Source organism: Panthera pardus, unplaced genomic scaffold (assembly GCF_024362965.1).
Source record: "Panthera pardus isolate Hobbes unplaced genomic scaffold, ASM2436296v1 HiC_scaffold_15, whole genome shotgun sequence".
Lineage (NCBI taxonomy): Eukaryota > Metazoa > Chordata > Mammalia > Carnivora > Felidae > Panthera > Panthera pardus.
Window position 1 is genome coordinate 35185124 of NW_026526710.1, and position 21860 is coordinate 35206983.

Here is a 21860-nt window from a genome sequence, read left to right on the forward strand (position 1 = left end):
ATTCTTGGACACATTATCCCTCATTGGAAACCAGCAATCTGTGATTTGTTCTAAATATTTTGTACTTTGCAAGAATCCCATTTAGTTTTAAACATTAAACAAAGCAACCATTTCAAAAAATGTTCCAGATTTCATGAATTAGGTTCACTTTATTTTCATCTAATAAAGTCCTATGTTCATCTACCAGCTTCTTTATGGGAAAGAGTATAGAAAAATCCTACACAAACTTCTACTTCATCAGTCATTGGTTGCTTCTTATTTGTCTGATTGCAAAGTGCATTTTTCAAATGGATTAATTATTCTGTAACCAGTGCGCTTTGCCTTCTGTTGACATTTTGCGGAGCCTCCAAGAATTCTTGAGACACCCCCCACCCCCAACCCCCAGTCTGAGATATAAGCCCTTCTGTGTAGCTTTGGAAATCCAATTCACAAAATAAAGCCCCCGTTTTTTCATACTAATAATATTGTTTAGGAAAATTTCCTTTCTGACAGAACTTAAACGTACATTTGCTTTTCCCATTTCTCCCTCTTGAACCTCCCAAAATACGTATCTTATTTTGTAAATTGTAACTTGCATGAAAAATGCAAAAAAAAAAAAAAACACAAAAAAAACAAAAACCAACAAAACTCACCCTCTAATCCAGTAAAAAAAAATCACGCGAATTTAGTTTGTTAGACTTCAAGTTGGGTAAAGAAGATTTCACGAAGTTATTGTTAAGGAATCTTTATCTGGTAACATGTGGTCTAAGCTAGGAAAAAAACTTACAATCCTGGCAGGGGAAGTTGACATTCATTCCTCATGTATTAGCCCATGAGTTGTAGGATAGAAGCCTCCCCCCGCCACCCCACCTCCAATCACACAGAGCAGTCATCCCAGCTACAGATTGCTCTTGAAAAACAAAGCCTAGAAGGATTGGGGGACATTCAGGAGTTTGTACTCTTTCTTCCACATTAATAAAATTGAAGATTTATTTTCTTTTACCTCGGGGCCTCTAGAGCTACACTCTAACCATCCACTGCAGACATTATCCCAATGGCATAGAAACAAATCAAAAATAAAATTGGGTACTTTTAGGATTCAGCTTCATTTGTTATATTGTCTGTTTATCACCCTAAATGTAAATAATGCCTATACCCACGCTGTGAGATTATGCCGCCCTCTCTCTTGCAGTTTACTGCAGTGAGCTTGGACTTACTTTTATCATCATAAACACCAGTAGGTGTTATTTTTTAAGTGAAAGACCTTGGTATCAGGTTCTAGGTACAATGAGAGGTTCTGCATGGAAACTGATATAGTGGTATTCGTCACTTGGCAAACATTGGCAAAAAATGGCAAATATTCTTGATTGCTCACTATGTGTAAAGTGTTAAGCTGGTTGATATGAAAGCTAAGCAAGTGAAGAACAATAGATAATGTGCTTGGGAGTTCAAAGGAGGAGAAAAGAGGAGTAGTGCAGTGAATTTCAAAAGTGGAAGAAAGTAGGATTGGCAAGGATTTGAGGAAAAGGAGGCCTTTTGTTCAAAGCTGGTGAGAGAACAGCTCACCAATGTATGTCTGAAGTCTTAAAAATGGGTGCACTCTTCGGGGGATTTATTCTAAGGTTCAGTGGTCTAATTTGGCAGATACAGAAAGCAGGTTCGTGGAAGGTAAGCTTTGAAAGGTATACTGAGGTCAAACTGCTAGACTGAGGTGGGGGTATGGGGCCTCATTCTGTAGGAAATGAAGACCTTTTGGCAACACTTCTGGAAGACGAAGTTCACGGTTGTCTCCAGAATGAATCAGAGGCAAAGAGTCTGGTTATTAGGCTTTTAAAAAATTGAAGGCCTGACATTTCATTGTGGCTGTGAAAGGGTACTTGAAGTTTCCAAAAAATAAGACAAGATTTATTGTGCCTTGATATTTGATGCTGTACAGTGTTACTATAAACACTTAAAGCATAGAAGACACTTTACCATTGTTTATACTATAAAAAAATAATGAGTAACCTAGATGAGAACACGAGCCTACTTCAGGCCAGGCTGGTGCCAGAATTCAGACTGCCTAAGTCGGCTATTTTACTTTGCTTTAATTTTCCTGTTCACACTGCAGAGGTCAAAGGGTGCAACAGGGAAAGGCTTGCAAAATGCTTGATTTCTCAGGGTCACCATCCTTGGGATGGCGGCAAGCAGGCTGTTGGCTCATTACTGTAGTGACTGAGATTACTTCCTGAGCCAGCTCATAACTATTATTTAAATAGGCTGTTTCTTACTGTGATTGGCAAGATGTTACAAGATCCCTGGTCCGGAAGGAGGCTGTTCCTTAAATGTTTTGTTGAATGAACCTGCAGTTTGTAATCAGTTCTGGGGAAGGAACGCTGGTGTTGTGGGGTTAAAATATAAATCTGGGGCTGTCAACCCTCATTCCCTTTTTTTGTATGTGTGGTAAAACGCACATAATGTAAAAATGACCATTTTAAGCAATTTTAAGTGTACAATTCAGCGGCATTAAGTACATTCACAGTGTTGCAACCAGCACAGAACATTTTCCTTGATACTAAGCTGAAAGTCCATACCCACTGAACACTAACCCCCATTTGCCCCCTCCCCAGCCCCTAGCAACCTCTATTCTACTTTCTATCTGTATGACTTTACTACTTTACTACTTATATGAGGGTATAAGTCAATCATATAGTATTTGTGCTTTTGAGTCTGGCTTAGTCCACTTACTATAATGTCTTTAAGGTCCACCCATGTTAGAACATATGTCTGAATTTCATTATTTTCTCATTTACTTTTGTTTTGTGATTTTTTATTTTAATATACTTTCAGCCTTATCAAAAAAAAAAAAAAAAGTAGTAAGAATAGTACAAAGCAGGGGCACCTGGGTGGCTCAGTTGGTTAAGCATCTGACTTCAACTCAGGTCATGATCTCGCGGTTTTTGAGTTCGAGCCCCGCGTCGGGCTCTGTGCTGACAGCTCAGAGCCTGGAGCCTGCTTCGGATTCTGTGTCTCCCTCTCTCTCTGCCCCTTCCCTGCTCTCTCTCTCTCTCTCTCAAAAATAAATAAACATTAATTTTTTTTTTAATTTTAAAAAAGAATAGTACAAAACACTCTCATATACTCTTCACCACCCAGATTCTTTAGATTTGGTTCATTGTTCACACACACACAATCATTTCCCACATATATATCCATTTTCCTTGAATGAGTTGAATAGGTTGCCGATATGTTACCGCTTGAGCACAAAATACTTCAGTGTGTATTTCCTAAGAACAAGGACTTCCTCTTACAGAATACAGTTATAACATTAGGAAACTAACATTGATATAATGCTATTACCTAAAATATGGACCAAATTCATATTTTGCTAGTTGTCAAAAAATGTTTTTCATAAGAAAGCAAAAATTTCTAGACTTAAGACCCAATCTAGAATCACACATTTTATATAGTCAGTATATCTCTTCAGTCTCCATTCATCTGGAACAGACTGTCTTGGTCATTCATGACTTTGGCATTTTTGAAGAGTAAAAGCCTCTTATTTTCCAGCAGCACACTCACTTTGGCATTTTCTCATGTTTCCTCATAATTAAATTGAGGCTGGGCATTTTAAAAAATTTATTTAAATCCAAGTTAGTTAACATATAGTGTACTAATGATCTCAGTAATAGAATCTACTGACTCATCACTTACATATAACACCCAGTGCTCATCCCAACAAGTGCCCTCCTTAATGCCCCTCACCCGTTTAGCCCATCCCCCCACCCAACACCCCTCAGTTTGTTCTCTGTATTTAAGAGTCTCTTACGGTTTGTCTGCCTCTCTCTTTTTATCTTATTTGTCCTTCTTTTCCCGTATGTTGATCTGTTGTATTTCTTAAATTCCATGCGAGTGAAATCATGTATCTGTCTTTCTCTGACTGACTCATTTCACTTAGCCTAATACACTCTAGTTCCATCCATGTTGTTACAACTGGCAAGATTTCATTCTCTTTGATTGCAGAGTTATATTCCATTATATATATTTACCACATCTTCTTTATCCATTTTTCAGTCAATGGACATTTAGACTCTCTCCATACTTTGGTTATTGTGGATAGTTGAGCCTGGGCATTTTTGACAGATGTATCACAAAAAGTGACATTATGTCCTGCTCAGTACATCATATTAGGTGGCACTTGATTTCAATGCTGACTTGTAATGTTAGCTTTAATTATTTGGTTAAGGTGGTGTCTAATCCATTATGATTCTAGCTTGAATCAAATATTACTGTCATATTTATCAATTTCTCACACCATAATTTCTTTTACATTTATTTGTTGGCATTCTACTATTGTTGGCATTCTACTAAGAGCTTTTCCTTTCCCCATTTTTTTGCTTGCTTGTTTATTTATATCAATATAGATTTGTGGAGTCCTTCTATTCAGTGGGTTATAACTGATCACTGTTACTTATTTTGATGATCAGATTGTCTCCTATTTGGCCAGTGGGAGCTCCTCAAACTGACTCCCTTATCCTTTTGACTTGACACTGTCTTTTTTTTAGGACTTTCTTGTTTTCTGGTATGGGACCCATATTGATTTTCAGTGACCTGGCCCTGGAATCAATCATTTCTCCGAGAAATGCTAGTTATTTTCAGTAGAGAAAGTATTTAGAAACCAAGACCTGGGCTCTAAGTGTGCTTAGAACTACTGGAGTGTCAGTACTTTTAAGACCTATGAGAGGAGGCAGAGATAGAATGCACACAGAGACGTGCATGCACACATCCACACTCACACACGCACCCATACATATACACACCCATATCCACATACAGAAAACCATGAATTCGTACTGATACCTTCAATTTCAATCCAACACCACAGGACTCATTCCAGTCCTCCTGGTATTCACAGTTTTATGCTCTTCTCTGACAGGGAGAAAACTGTGTCCCCTTGCTCTCAAGGCAATTAGCACATGTTCAATTCTGGAATACATCAGCCACACCTCTGTGAAGAACAAACCTACTATTATTTCTTTTTTAAGTTCATTCATCCATTTTGGGGGAGAGAGAGAGAGAGAGAGAGAGCGAGCACAAGCAGGGCAGGGACAGAGAGAGGGAGAGAGAGAATCCCAAGCAGGCGCTGTCAGCACAGAGCCCAACATAGGGCTCTATCTCACAAACTGAGATTATGACCTGAGCCAAAATCAAGAGTCCGACACCATCCAGGCACCCCCAAACCTAATATTATAATTCAATTTTATTTATTTGTTTGTTTGTTTATTTATCTATTTTAGTCTGAGGGTATAAGGTCAAAATACTGCATTCAAAAGTTTACTTGAGTTAGTTCTCTGTTCAACCCTCTTTAACATGACTGTTATTCTTTTGAAATACATTTAGGTTTATTTTTGAAATTCATATTCTATTTTATGGTTGCCCCACATTCTTTTGACTCTATCATCATTTTTTTTTGTATATGAAACATTAGCATGGTTCCAAAATCAATACTAAGTGAAAAGTTTACCTAGAGAAGGGTCAATCCTGCAGGTTCCTCCTACCATGTAGGTAACCCCGCTAGGTTAACCCAGATTATTGTTTCTAGTCTTTCCTGTGTTTCTTTTTGCAAAAAAATAATTAGATATATGTATATTTCTTTATTATAACAATAGACAGTACACTACAGATCAGCAATTTTCAAACTTTTTAGTCTCAGGGTCTCTTCACGCTATTAAAAATTATTGAAGAAACAAAGAGCTTTTGTTTATGTGGGTGACATCCATTATATTTACTGCATTAGAAGTTAAAATTGAGAAACTGTAAAAACATTGACTAGTTCAACTAAAATTAACAGTAATAAGCTCCTAAAATGTAAATATATCATATTTTTTGTGAAAAATGATGCCACTTTCTCAAATAAAAAAAATAGAAGATGGCATTGTTTTATATTTTTTTGCAAATCTCTTTAATGTCTGGCTTAATAGAATACAGCTGGCTTCTCTGCTTCTTTAAGTGATCTCTTGCAGTATATTGTTTAGGTAGAAGCATATAAAGAAAACCTAGCCTCAAACAGATCTGTTGTTGGAAAAGGGAAGAGTATTTTTAACAGTGTTTTCAGATATTGTTCATGTCCTCTGATACTACTCTAAACACAATAGTGATGAATGAAAAAGTTATAAATATGGCATATATTAATTCAACTATATCAATAATCACTTTAGGGGTGCCTGGGTGGCTCAGTCGGTTAGGTGTCTGACTCACTCAGGTCATGATCTCACGGTTCGTGGGATCAAGCCCCACATCCCCACATCAGGCTCTGTGCTGACAGCATGGAGCCTGTTTGGGATTCTCTCTCCCTCTCTCTCTCTCTCTCTGCCCTTCCCCTGCTCACACAAGCTCTCTCTCAAAATAAATAAATAAACATCAAAAAAAAAAAAAAAAAAAAAGAATATGTTCTGGAAATCACTCACTATCAGTTTATAGATATCAACCTTACTATTTTTTTTTTTAACAGTTCCAGAGTACTCCATTGTATAGGTGTACCATACTTCAATTATTTTCTTATGTTTGGACATTTAGGGCGTAATTATAAATAATTTTGCAATGAACAATCTCATGCATATTTGTTTTCATGTTACTGAAGATGTATGCTGAAGATAACTAACTGGATGTGCAAGTGCTGTGTCAAAAATAAATATGTGTCTGTTTTGTTGGATATTGCCAAATTCCAGTTCACAATGCAAATACCAATTTGCATTTCTACCAGCAATGAATAGGAGTTCCTGTTTCTTCCCAACCTCACAACAAACTATAATGCAGAAGACAGACACATAAATTAATGATATATTAAACCCATAGGCTATTTCTGAAGCTGACACCAACCTTTTCTAAGAAATTTCTTTTCAAATACCAGCCTATGGGATGATTGGATTAAGTAGACCCTAGTCAAAGCTGGGCCAGATTCCCTATTCTGGAAACTCTGGAATTAGAACAGAGGTCCCATTCTGTCTCTGTTAGGAAATGATGTAAAAAGTTGGGGCCAACTCAATCACATTGGGTCATATACCAACCAAAGCAGAGAAAACTGGTCTGTAGAAGCATAGATGAGAATAACCTCATTTCCTGATATCTTCTCTAATTCCCATTTTAGATCCTGCAAGGGCTGGTTGAACTTAGATTCCAAGTAGATTATAGTAGAGATTGGATTGTAGTAGAGACTTGCTACACATTATTATTCCCTGATATTATTGTTACTGATTGGCTACTTATAATAAAAAGAATCACAATGAAGGAAAAGAGTTACAATGCAATGAGATATGATAGTTGATCAGAAGCTTGCATTAATTAGGCTATAAGCTTTATTTGCTCTAACAAAGACCCAAATAAACATGAAAGAGATGCATTTCTCTCTTTATCAGTTTGAACATAAGCACTCCAGGGCTAATACGGGCAACTCTGAGGTGCTGAGGGTCACACCCCTTCTATTTTGTTATTCCACCGTGGCTGCTCTCTTGTAACCTACAATGCCTACTTCAGCTCTTGCTTCCTCAAGAGAGGAAGGAATAAGGGAGCCATGCCTATTTCTTTTAATAGCTTAAAAATATATGGTATATATGAATTCTTGTCACATCCCATTAACTAGAAGCAAGTTACATGTTCTAACCCAGCTATGCTAAGGAGGTTGAGAAATATAGCCTTTGACGGAATGACCATATGCTAATCTAAAATTTGATAATTCTATTGCTAGAGGGAGAGGGGAAAATGCATACAGTCTCAGCCACAACCCACCCACGATAACCCAATTACACACACTCAGCCTTCTTCCTACATATAAAACACACTTGTCCCCTGTTCAAGTGAAACAACCCAAATTTCCATCTGGCCACTGCATTCAGTTCAAAATCTAGGATCTCTGTGACATGCATTCCCCCATCAGGACTCTCTGGGACTGTTTCATGTGAGCATCTTCTGAAAAACAGATTATCTGTCCTCCCCACCTCCACTCACCAAAAAGAGTGATGAATTAGGAATGGGATCCTAAGAAACTTCTTTTGGAAAGACAAAGAAAGGGAAGGAAACAGCAATCATTGAACGGCAATGGTGTAATGCTTGCTAAGGCGAAAGGCTCCCTGCACTGGCAATTAAGTGTGTTTCTCCATTAGACTCGAGCTCTGCCAATCTCCTTCTTTATTGCTCACTGTGGCCTTCAGCTTTGCCTCTGAAAGGTTCTTCCATCAATCATGCTTCATAGCCACATCTGAAGTGGTATTGAAGGGTAATGCTCTTGTGTAGGTTCAGTTGTGGGAGCCCTGGGGATTGCTTTAGGGGTTGAAGAATTACTAGTTCTTGAGGGCCAGTCTTGTGGATTCTTAATACATTTCTGGTATATTTCCTTCCATTCAACTCCATGGTCAAGTAACCACAACCACACATCATGTCTGGAAAGCCCGAAGAGTCTCCTCTTTTACACACATGGCTCACACCCGCACTCAAAATATGATGGATAACCTGATGCTATGTGAAGCAACTGGCTTAGGTTGGGAAGCAACCAAACTTTATTAATCTGGCTGGCTCCTGTTGACTGGTAAAGAGCACATGAGAAAGGTTTCACCAAACCTCCCTCCTTAGAAATGTATTCCATTTCACTCTGCTTTCAAACCTAACTCTTGCCTGGACTCATCCCTCATAGGACTTAGCAAAAGACAGAGAAAGCAGTCAACATACATAAACATTCTGACCTTCCTCAAACACTTCTCCTCGAGCTGTGAGCCTGGCTGGATGAGCACTGCCTTCCAAGATATTGCAGGACATAATTTGTCTGAAATTAATACAGCTACTGCCGCTTTCTTTTGGGAGGGTTTAACATGGTATATCTTTCTCCATCTCTTCACTTTTAATCTGTCTTTATATTTAATCTTACAGACAACATATTGCTAGGTCTTGTTACTATATCCACGCTGACAGTCTCTCTTTTAATTGGTATTTTTAGATCATTCACATTTAAAGTGATTATTATTTTTTTTTAATAATATTTTATTTATTTTTGAGACAGAGAGAGAGTGTGAGCAGGGAGGGGCAGAGAGAGAGAGAGGGAGATACAGAATCCAAAGCAGGCTCAGGCTCCAAGCTATCAGTACAGAGCCTGACACACGGCTCCAACTCATGAACCATGAGATCATGACCTGAGCTGAAGTCAGACACTTAACCAACTGAGCCACCCAGGCACCCCTAAAGTGATTATTGATATAGTTGAATTAATATATGCCATATTTATAACTGTTTTTTATTCATTGTTCTCTTGTTCTTTATTTTCATGTGGGGGCAGGGGTGGGGTTTGGTTCTTTGTTTTGGTTTGGTTTTTTGGTGTCTACACCCAATGTAAGACTCTAGCTCATGACCCTGAGATCAAGAGTCTAGTATGCTCCACCGACTGAGCCAGCCAGGCATCACAGCCTTCTCTGATTTTAATTGAGCATTTTATATGATTCAGTTTTTCTCTCCTCTCATAGTGTATCAATTATAGTTCTTAAAAAGACTTTTTTAGGGGTTGGGGCGCCTGGGTGGCTCAGTCAGTTGAGCGTCTGACTTCAGTTCAGGTCATGATCTCACAGTTCGTGAGTTGGAGCCCCACGTCAGGCTCTGTGCTGACAGCTCAGAGCCTGGAGCCTGGTTCCGATTCTGCGTCTCCCTCTCTCTCTGCCCCTCCCCCGCTCATGCTCTGTCTCTCTCTCCCAAAAATAAATAAACATTAAAAAAAATTTTTTTTAATAAAAAAAGATTTGCTCCGTCTCAAATTTTCTGCAGTTTGAATATAATATGCCCGTGTGTATGTTTTTGTTATTTATCTCGTGTGGTATTCTGTGAGCTCCTGAATCTGTGGTTTGGTGTCTCATAAATTTTGGAAAATTCTCAGCAATTATTAGTTTAAGTCTTTCTTCTGTTTTTTCCTTTTTTTGGGAATTGCAATCACCATATGTGACACCTTTTGTAATTGTCCCATAATATTTGGATATCCTGTTACATCTTTTTGATTCTTTTCTTCTCTTTGTTTTTCAGTCTGGGAAGTTTCCATTCACATATCTTCAAGTTCACTGATTTCTTTTTTCATGTGTAGTCTATTGATGAGCCCATCAAAGGCATTCTTCATTCTTCATTTCTGCCGCAGTGGTTTTGATTTCTAATATTTTGTTTTGATTCTTTCTTTGAGTTTCCATCTCTCTGCTCTTATCGGTTCTTAAGTTGTCTCCCTTCTGTATGAGACCTCTTGACATATTATTCATAGTTATTTTAAATTCCTGGTCTGATAATTTCAGAATCTCTGTGAAATCTAGTAGCTACATTAAAAAAAAAAAAAAAGTAAAAAGAAACAGGTAAAATTAATTTTAATAATATATTTTTACTTAGCCTAATATATCTAAAACATTACTATTCAGCATATAACCAATATAAAAATCATTATTTAATTTTATTTAATTTTTTTTGCACTAGTTCTTTGAACCTCGGTATGGGTGATGATGATGATGATTTTAAGATTTCATTTTTAAGCAATCTCTACACCCAACATGGGGCTTAAATTCACAACCCTGAGATCAAGAGTCACATGCTCCACCAACTAAGCCAGCCTAGGACCCCTTCAGTGTATATTATTAACTTATAGCACATCTCAAGTAGGAATGTCATTTTAAGTGCTCCATGGCCACATGTGGCTAGAGGCTACCATATTGAACAGCTTGGTTATAAGAAATCTCTATTTCTTTCTTTTCTTTTTTATTTTTTTAATGTTTTTTTTGTTATTTAATTTTGAGAGAGAGAAACAGAGAGCATGAGTGGGAAAGGGCAGAGAGAGAGAGAGTGTGAGACACAGAATCTGAACCAGGCTCCAGGCTCTGAGGTTGTCAGCACAGAGCCCAATGCAGGGCTCGAACTCATGAACCATGAGATCGTGACCTAAGCCAAAGTCAGGTGCTTAACCAACTGAGCCACCCAGGTGCCCCAGAAATCTCTATTTCTAATTCTTGCAATCTGAAACCACAAACTCTGTGATGAGATTAATTTTTATTTATTTTTTTAAAGTTTATTTACTTATTTTGGAGAGAGAGAGAGAGAGAGAGAGAGAGAGAGAGAGAGAACAAGCATGAGTGGGGGAGGGGCAGAGACAGAGGAACAGAGAGAATCCCAGGCAGGCTCCCAAGAGAACTAAGCTGTGCAGAGCACTGTCAGGGTGAAGCCCAACATGGGGCTCCATCTCACAAATCGTGAGATCGTGACCTGAGCCAAAATCAAGAGTCAGATGCTTAACTGACTGAGCCACCCAGGCACCCCAAGATTAATTTTTTTATTAAAAAGTGTTTAATGTTTATTTATTTTTGAGAGACAGAGACAGAATATGAGTGGGAGAGGGGCAGAGGGAGAGGGAGATAGAGGATCTGAAGTGGGCTCCATGCTGACGGCAGAGAGCCCAATGTGGAGCTTGAAGTCCCGAACCGTGAGATCATGACCTGAGCCGAAGTTGGATGCTTAACTGACTGAGCCACCCAGGTGCCTGCCCCAAGATTAATTTTTTTATATTATAGTCAAAAACATATAATATATGTTTAAGTTAGTCAAAATTATATTCAAAAACATATAGTCAAAACATATAATTTAATTATAATTTAATTATAGTCAAAAACATATAATACAAAATGTACTGTCTTAACCATTTTAAATGTACACTTCAGTGGTGTTCTGTATACTAACATTGTTGGGCCATCAGTCTCCAGACCTCTTTTCATGTTGGAAAACTGAAACTTTATACCCATTAAACAGCTCTCCATTTCCCTCTTCCCCCAACCCCTGGTAACCACCATTCTGCTTCCTGTTTCTATGAATTTGTCTACTGTAGACACCTCATATAAATGGAATCAAAACATATGTGTCCCAGAAGTGGGACTGCTCGATCATATGGTAGTTCTACTTTTATTAATTTTTTGTGGAACAGCCACATTTTTTCCCATAGCAGCTGCATTACCACTAACAGTGCACAAGGGTTCCAATCTCTCCACATCCTTACCAATACTTTAATGTTCTGTTTTTTTAATGTTTAATAGTAGCCATCCTCCTATCAGTGGGTAGAACATGACATGATGTGGTATCTCTCACTGTGATTTTGATTTCCATTTGTTTTCTCTTTTTTAGGTAGGCTCTATGCCCATGTGGGGCTTGAAATCAGGTCCCTGAGATTAAGAGTCACATGCTCTACTGAATGAGCCAGCCAGGTCCCCCTGCACTCTCTAATGATTAGTGATATTAAGCATCTTTTCATATGTTTGTTGGCCATTTGCATATCATCGTGAGAGAAATGTCTATTCAGGTCATTCACCCATTTTTTAATCGAGTTTATTGTTGTTGAGTTGGAAACTACTTTTTATATGCAGCACATACAATCAGATGCATGTTTAGGGTAGTCTCAGGTGGATTACTAGTCTTATGCATTGTATTTAGCAACACATAAGATCGACACAAAGAAAAAAGGATCATAGAAAGGATATAAACAAACCAACAAAAAAACAAAATAGAAAGCACTCTTCTGATCTAACACAACCATGGCCCTCTACATCTGGTATATGGCAGTTCTGGTTGCCAAAGGTCAATGAAGAGATAATTAAGCTCAATAAGACCCAGAGATCTGTGGAATGGGGAACCAACTAAAGCAGAAGTTACAATCTGGTCACCATTTTCATCAATATTTCCCTATAGGACTTTAAGTATTTAAGACATCTGGAATACATTTTGTTATTTAATCTAATTTTGTTGTTTTCCAAATGGTTATCCAGTTCTCAACATCACTGACTGAATAATTCATTCTGTCAACCATCCTAACTTGAAAAGCTACCTTTTTTTATATGCTTAAATCTTATATGAATTTGAGCCTGCTTTTGGTATACCCAGCCTACTCCATTATTCTTGTACCACAGTATTACAGTATTTCAACTATTGTAGCTTTATAATATCTGAGGGAGCATCTATTAATTGATTCCTTCTGAGTTTTAGTAATAATTCCTTCACCCTCAATTTTAGCTAAACATGTATCTATGGCTGGCAGATACAGATCACAGCCTGCCTTGATCATAGACTGGTGTGGTGTGTGACCAGGATGAAGCCCATAGAGAATGGAAATGAAGTGTGCAACTTCCTGGTCATCTCCTTGGAGACAAATGTACTTGTTCTGGAGTCTCCTGTGGGCTAGAATAGGGATATGGAGGTTAGCCAGCTTCTACCAAATGGAAAGGATATTAACCCAGATAATAGCAGCACGAGGTGAAAGCAATCTGTCTCCCTAAATAACTGTGGAATACAGCTTCATCATAACACTGGACCTTTCACCTTGAGACAGTTTGGGGAGATTTAAAAACTCTTCCATCTTATTTGAGCCCTATAGTTTGTGTCTCTTTGCTTATAACCTAATTAACAAATGGTTTTAAGAATAACTTTTTTTCCTATTCCAAATGTAGTCTATATCAATTGTAGAAAATTCAGAAACCAGTAAACAAATATATACTGAAAATTAAAATGTAAAAAAAAGAAAAAAAGAAACCATTGAGTGAAAAGAAGAAATACACATTTCCACTTCTTCATAATTACGCAGACACAGTTATTACAAAATTGAATATTTGGGGGTGTATATTTCTGTTTGCTGTGGTGATTTCTAAAGTGATACACAAATATATAGACAATCGATATTTATAGTCACATAGTTATAGGGAAATGAATATATCTATATACAACAAAAATGGGATTTTACTCCATATGTTGAATTGTGATATACTTTTTTGGACCTGACAGTGTATATCATGAACTTCTCCATGTTATGAAATATTCCTCTCGATGTAGTATGATTTATTTAACAAAACATTCATCATTGGACATCTAGAGTCTATAAATTTTTAGCCATCTTAAATAATATTGAAATAAAGACTTTTGTAGAAATATACTTGTGTTCATCCATGATGACTTGGGATAAATTCCAACAAGTGAGATTTCTCAGTCAAGGAATATGGAAAATTCTATGATTTTTTTTTTTTTTTTTTTTTTTTTTTTACATGCACTGTCAAATTTCCCTTTAGAAAGAATATGGAAGTGTAGTTAGAAGAGTATCACTTCTCTTTGGCCTTTCTGACATTAGGTATGGTGAGTTTTTAATTAGCAATTCCTCTTTTTTTGTTGTTGTTTTCAAAGATATTTTAAAGGGAAGTTGGGAGAGACTTCAATGGTGTATGTTGGTAAAAGGAAATTGTGGGCCTAAACAGAATGGGTGTTGAGGCCTAAAGAAGACACAGAGATGGGCCACCTCTTTATTTAATTTCATTGATAGAGCCAAGAGACCACTACAAATAGTATCACAAGGAAGAACCAAATAAAATCCATGGTAAACAGGATCACTAGTCCAACTGGGGCTAGACTTGGAGATGAAGCTTAGCTACAAAGCCAGGAAACTTAGGGGAGAGGGGAGAGGAGAAGGTTTGAAGCATGAGGATCATGCTAGAGTGGCATGGAACATGCTAGAACAAGTGAGAGTAGTTCCTGAATTAGTAGTGTGGTGGAGAGCATCAATTCTAGACTCAGACTGTCTAGCTGCACAATAAGCGTTAGGGATTATTGTTATCATTACTGCAATTGACTAAGCATCATATACTCATGTCCACCGAAGGTATGAGGGTTCAGGAACATTTAAGAGATGATAACTATTTAATATTTTACTATATAATTATGACCAATTCAGTGAAGCATGAAACAAACATAGGAGACATAACCCTCAGAAAGGAGTAGACAAATCTCATATTGTATAAACGATATGATTGTGTATCTAGAAAACCTAAGGGAATTAATGAGTGCTCAGGAATGAACTGTGTGACCTTGGGCATGTTACTTCATCTCACTGAACTTCAGTTTTTTCATTTATAAATTAGGATAACAGTGATAAATAACTAGAGGATTACTGTGAAGATTCAACAGGAAAATACATGTAAACACAGAATATAGTGCCTGCCATCTGGCAACTGTTCAGTACTACTATAATTTTATCACTTCTTATTGTTATTTTTATTATGGCAACTATAAAGGACAAATTTTTAGTAGGATTGTAACTTTCTTGTATATCATCTATAAACAGCTAAACTGTGATGGAGAGAAAAGTCTCTTTTTATAGTATGAAAAAAAAACCTTATAAAATTCTTTATGTAAAACATACTAGACTCTATGAAGAAAATTCCAAAATGTACTCAGAGAAAAATAATAATCTGAGTAAGTGAATGGAACTACCATCTTCCTGAATGAGAAAGCTCAGTATTATAAAATGTCGGATTTAACAAAATCCCAGTCAAATCTCAATTTAAAAGGGGCACCTGGGTGGCAGCATCTGACTGTTGATCTCAGCTCAGGTCTTGATCTCAGGGTTGTGAGTTCAAGCCCCATGTTGGGCTCCATGCTGGGCAGGGAGCCTACTTAAAAATTTTCAATTCAAGTTTGGGGACAGAATTTTACCCTAATGATCCTAATCTCTGTGTTGGAATGAGTGGCAAACAAGATGAGTCTGGGGCAGTAATTAGCAAACTTGATTGCATTAAGACCCAGGTTGCAAAGGATAAAAATGTTCACTTGCTACGTTATACTCTTTCTCCCTCCCTCCCTCTCTCTCTCTCTTTTTTAAGATTTTTATTTTTAAGTAATCTCTACACCCAACATGGGGCTCGAACTTACAACCCCATATCAGGGGTGGAATGCTCTAGGAACTCAGCCAGCCAGGCACACCCACATTTTTCTCTATCAACATGAAAATAGTTATACTGATTCAATGAAAAAAAAATCTCTTATTCTTCCTACCCTATTAAAAAATGCCAATGAGAAAATAAACATTTCTTTTTAGTCACTACCTTCTTGCTATCTGGGGGTATTGAAGAATTAAGAATCTTTTATCCCTACATTTCTGTGCTCACCAAGTGACATTCAATGAAATTTCTCTTTCACACTGGAAAAAACCTTGTAAGGTAGGGTTTATTTATTATCAGCTCTACTTTATAGACAGAAAAACAGATACTCACCGAATAAAGCTTGACCATGCCAAAGAGTGAGTCGCTGGCAAAGGCCAGAATTCCTACACTCCATTGACTATAACTTTCTCCGTGAATCTAATGAGCCAGACCCCGTGCCTGATACTGCGGATGCAGACCTCGCACACCTGGGTCCTTCTTGACCCAGGCTCCTCCTACCCCTGTGGACAAGGGCAGGGTGAGCCCCCAGGGCAGCGACCTGGGCACCTAGCTCCCTCCGTGAAGGGCGGTCTCTTCCACCAGGTCCTGGCCTTTCCCTGCTGAGGCAAATCCTTGCTGTCCTAGAGACTTCTTTCCTCCTTGTAACAGATAAAATGTTTTTGAACGATTCCTGGCCTTTGTTTCCTTACGATAAGCTGGTTTCTGTTTCCTGAACCCTTTCCACCCTGGGGCAAGGGCGAGAGTCACCTCCGGAAGAAAGAGGATGTGATGAAGGGGAATGTTCTGTCAGACAGGAAGAGGAGGGGCAAAGCCTGCCCTTTTTCCTAGGGTCATTGCAGAAGAGGGACGTATTGCAGTGCATGTTTAGGCTTGTTGCGATTTTCTTTCTGGGCTGAGCCGAAGTCACACACTGTGGTGGGGACAGAGGAGAATGGAATATGGGTTCCCAGGCTGCTGTTGGTTCTCAAGAAGGGTCACCAGGGCCAGACCTTCCCGTAGGCGGGTCCCAAGGGGGCAAACTTGGGAGGACCCACTGGGGAGGGGCTTACCTATAGGTGCAGAGCATGTGACTGTAGGGGAGAGAGCCCCTGGGCACTTGACTAGCAGCAGACTTTACAGAGCACGCATGGGACATTGTCTCTGAGGTCAGAGGAGGCCTGGACACTGCACCATACAAGCACCTTTTATCTGGAAGACATCAAGAAAATATGTAAGTCCTGCCGGTTTCCCCAGAAGAAGAAAAGGTGGATGAGACTACATTTAAGAGATAAGAGTATTTTAGGGACGCCTGGGTGGCCGAGTCCGTTAGGCCTGGGCCTCCTGATTTCCCCTCAGGTCATGATCTCACGTTGCTCATGGGTTGGGACAGCATGGAGGCTGCTTCAGGTTCTCTCTCTTCCTTTCTCTCTGCCCCTCTCCCCTCTCTAAAGAAATAAATAAACTTTAAAAAAGAGAGAGAGAGAGTATTTACTTAACCAGATAAAGATTTTTATCAGCCCTAATGGGAAGCTGAACTTTGAATGGACCAATTGTTTACACTGAAACAAACCTGCATAATTGGGAAGAAATGGAAATATTGTAAAGAAATAAAATCAAGCTTTCCTCTTGATACCTGAGAAATGAAAAGGGCAGAGTGGGAGAGGGAAGTCAGCTTGCCAATGAGCAGTCAAAAGGAAAACAAACTTGAAATTTTTTTTGCACATCTGAGTTGTATACTTTCACAGTCTTGCTGCATTCTGTTTCCTCCATGTTGTAGGAACTGAAAGGTTGCATTTAAAATACATTGGGACTTTGGGAGCCAGGAGCATACACACAGCTCATGGATTTCAGGATGATTATCACTATCTCTAGAGAAATTAATTACTGCAAAATAGCAGTTACCACAGTGGTTACTTATAGGTTTCTTCTGTGTGTGCAATTTATTACAAATGTTGGGGTGGGGCGGGGGCGGGGGGGAGATCATTCAAAAGGAAAAAAATAAAGTTACTGCCTCATGATAATTGACCATAGCTTTCCTGGTCAATCTATAAAAAATATATCTGTGTAATCCTCCATCAATATTTAACCTAATTAAATGAACTCTTCTGAGACTGTGTCCTTCTCTCTTCTAGGTAATAAGCCTTTGTGTTTTTATAATGGTCTAGAATTTACCTTTTCTATCTGATGCATCGAGTTAATCTTGTGACATAGGGGGAAAGGTACCATTATCTCCATTTTACAAATCAGGAAATCATCAAAGAAGTCATAGGATTGCTCATGGTTGTAGAACCATCATGTAAATAAGAGAAATAATGTGCAAACCCGGGCCTTGTGCGTGCTAGTCCAGTGTTCAGCATCAGTGATTTCCAGGAAGTTATTTCTGGAAACTTCTTCCTCTCAACATGTAAGACAGGATTGGATCAGCCATTCTGATTCAAATGGGAATGAGGTAGAATCTGGGGTCCTGGCTACTCCCTCCCACTCCCTGGAGTGCTTCCATGGAGGTGTCCCTGCAGCACCCCAGGACTTCACTGAAAGCAATCTGAAAACCACTGCCCTGCACCATGCTTCTCCCAAACCACTTCAGCCTCCCCCATTTCCAACTATAATTACTCTGTTGAGAACACAGAGCCCAGCATCAACTTGTGAGACGAGTAATTTGGGGCGCAGAGTAAATCGCAAAAATAACAGTATGGTGAGAAGAAACAGACCAGCTGAATTTAAAGACATAGATATTGGGGCGCCTGGGTGGCTCAGTCGGTTAAGCGGCCGACTTCGGCTCAGGTCACGATCTCGTGGTCCGTGAGTTAGAGCCCCGCGTCGGGCTCTGTGCTGACAGCTCAGAGCCTGGAGCCTGTTTCAGATTCTGTGTCTCCCTCTCTCCGACCCTCCCCCGTTCATGTTCTGTCTCTCTCTGTCTCAAAAAGAAATAAACGTTAAAAAAATTAAAAATAAATAAATAAATAAAGACATAGATATGGTTTAATTGCCCCTGTATAGTATACCACCATTGCTGTCAGCTCAAGTGCCTTGGGGCAATTGATTGTTGAAATATCGTGACCGTCCATGATGCAAGCGTTCAGCTGCCCGGTCAGAACTGAGACTAATGAGGACAAGTCTCCTGGTGCAAACATCCGTTGCCCACTAAGGCTGTGTGCCCTACAACTGAATGAGAAAGTGGGGGTGGTCAAGAGAGGAAATTCTACAAAAGGTGACAGCAGCAAGACTGTCAACAGATCCCTCTGACCCGGTTCCCATTGAGGTTGGCCACATATGAACTCCATACAGTAATCCAAAGGAGTATGCTGATGAGGAGAAGAAGGCCTTTTGTCAGAAACTCTGTCCCAATCCAACCAGTCGTAAAGCTGCTTCACAAGAAAGGAGAGACTTGGGGCTCTGCGCACATTCTTGGTGACCCCACTCCTGGACAAAGAATTTCACAAAGGAACTCTTTGTAGGAGGACTCTGTCCCACCTTGTGCCTACCACCTCTGAAAACATAATTTTAAAATGTTTCATTATTAAAATACATCCCCTAACTTAAAAATAAAAGTCGAATTGTAGAGAAGGGTTAATAAAGAACAGCAGTCCCCCCTCCAAGAGGGAAAGTTTTTTTTTTTTTTTTTTTTTTTTTTTTTTTTTTTTTTTTTTTTTTTTCAACGTTTATTTATTTTTGGGACAGAGAGAGACAGAGCATGAACGGGGGAGGGACAGAGAGAGAGGGAGACACAGAATCGGAAACAGGCTCCAGGCTCTGAGCCATCAGCCCAGAGCCTGACGCGGGGCTCGAACTCACGTACTGCGAGATCGTGACCTGGCTGAAGTCGGACGCTTAACCAACTGCGCCACCCAGGCGCCCCGAGGGAAAGTTCTTTTTAACTATTCTAGTCACTTCTATTTTTATTCTTATGGTGATCGCCTCATTTCTTTAAATACTATATTAACATTGCTATTTCTTGATGTAGTATTTTCTGAAATTATTTGTTGACTTCCTACCATGAAAGATGAAGATTTAGCTTGGCTCTCTTTCCCAATAGATTTGTGTTCTTTTTTTTTTTTTTAAGTTTTTATTTTAATTCCAGTTAGTTAACATGGAGTATAGTATTAGTTTCAGGTGTGCAATATAGTGATTCAACACTATCATGCATGACCCGGTGCTCATCACAACAAGTGCACTCCTTAATCTCCATCACCTATTTCATACTCCTCCCCTCCTTCTCTCCTCTGATAACCATCAGTTTGTTCTCTATAATTAAGATTCTGTTTCTGGGTTTGTCTCTCTCTTTTTTTCTTTGCTTCTCTGTTTTGTTTCTTAAACTCCACATAGTGAAATCATATGGTATTTGTCTTTCTCTGATTAACTTATTTCATTTAGTATTATGCTTTCTAGCTCCACCCAAGTTGTTGCAAATGGCAAGATTTCATTCTTTTTAATGCTGAATAATATTCCATTGTACATCTATCTATACCACCTCTTTTTTTTTTAATTTTTTAAATTTTTATTTATTTATTTTTGAGAGAGAGAGAGAGAAAGAGCAAGCAGAAGAGGGACAGAGAGAAAGAGAGAGACACAGAATCTGAAGCAGGCTTCAGGGTCTGAGCTGTCGGCTCAGAGCTTGATGCGGAGCTTGAATCCATGAACCATGAGATCATGACTGGAGCCAAAGTTGGACACTTAGCCAACTGAGCCACCCAGGTGCCCCTATACCACATCTTCTTTATCCATTCATCAGCCAGTGGACAGGTGGACTGCTTCCAATTTGTGTTCTTATTTTGAGTTCCTCTCAGTTACATTTATAATTATATTTTTTAAGTTATTATTATTTATCTATTTTAATTTTTTTTAAGTTGGATCCACACCCAGCATGGGTCCAGAATTCACAACCCTGAGATCTAGAGTCAAAAGTTCCACTGACTGAGCCAGCCAGGAACCCCCTACATTTATCATTTTATTTTATTATTATTTTTTTAATTTTTTTTTTCAACGTTTTTTATTTATTTTTGGGACAGAGAGAGACAGAGCATGAACGGGGGAGGGGCAGAGAGAGGGAGACACAGAATCGGAAACAGGCTCCAGGCTCCGAGCCATCAGCCCAGAGCCTGACGCAGGGCTCGAACTCACGGACCGCGAGATCGTGACCTGGCTGAAGTCGGACGCTTAACCGACTGCGCCACCCAGGCGCCCCTACATTTAATTCATTTTAAATGAGCACCTTCATTTCTTGTTATGTCAGCTATTGACATTATCTCTTTTCTCTCCATTTTCTTTCACCTCTCCTCTTGATTTCCATCACTCAAGTCTGCCATATATACTTTCATATTGTCAATGACCATGACCTTTACATTCTGCTCTGAAACTAAAGTTGACTCTTGAACAGTAAGGGTTTGAGCTATGCAGGTCCATTCATATGCAGATTAAAAAAAAATAAATACAGTACAGTATTATAAGTGTCTTTCTTTTCCTTATTAATTTATTAACAACATTTTCTTTTCTCTAGCTTACTTTATTGTAAGAATACAGTGTATAATACATACGACATACAAGACATTTTTAATCCACTGTTTATGTTACTGGTAAAGCTTCCTGTCAACAGTAGGCTATTAGTAGTTAAATTCTGGGGGAGTAAAAATTTTTACGAGGGTTTTTGACTCCATGGCAATTGGTGCACCTAACCCCCACGTTGTTCCAGAGTCAACTATGTAAGTAAATCTTTAGATTAATTCGAAGAGTTGAAAATCAGTTAACTATGTTTATTATATTATAACAAGGACAGATGCTCTTGGTTTGCCACCTGGCATCCATCCCATCCTCACTTGACAGAACCTAACAGGACCCTGAGTTTTTCAAGTGTCTGCCCTCATCCACTTAGCCAAAATTTCCAGCAGAGGTCAGCTCTATTTTCAGCCAAACAAAGGATCCCACGTGAGCTATTCAGTGTTTCTCAAACTTGAATAGGCATCAGAATGACCTGGAAGGCTTGGTAAAGCACAGCCTGCTGAGCTACATTCACAGATATTCTGACTCAGTAGATCTGGGGTGTGGCCCAAGGATTTGAATTTCCAGCAAAGTTCTAGGTGATGCTAATTCTGCTAGTATGGGGACCTTACTTTGAGACTCACTGGTCTAAGTGAAGCATGGTCATTGCATTAATTAGGATATTGCTCTGGCTGTTTAATAGTG

The 21860-nt window shown here is 38.9% G+C and overlaps 2 long non-coding RNA genes across 2 annotated transcripts in view; one reads left to right on the forward strand and one right to left on the reverse strand.

Moving 5' to 3' along the window:
* LOC128777069 (uncharacterized) overlaps window positions 1-21860 on the forward strand; it is a 44837-nt gene that overhangs the window by 8972 nt on the left and 14005 nt on the right. The gene's annotated exons all lie outside the window — the stretch shown is intronic.
* Window positions 7288-16471, reverse strand: LOC128777068 (uncharacterized). Its single transcript, XR_008422229.1, has 2 exons — window positions 16032-16471; window positions 7288-10286 (listed from the first exon to the last, which is right to left on the reverse strand). It is a non-coding gene; the product is annotated as an uncharacterized LOC128777068 (long non-coding RNA).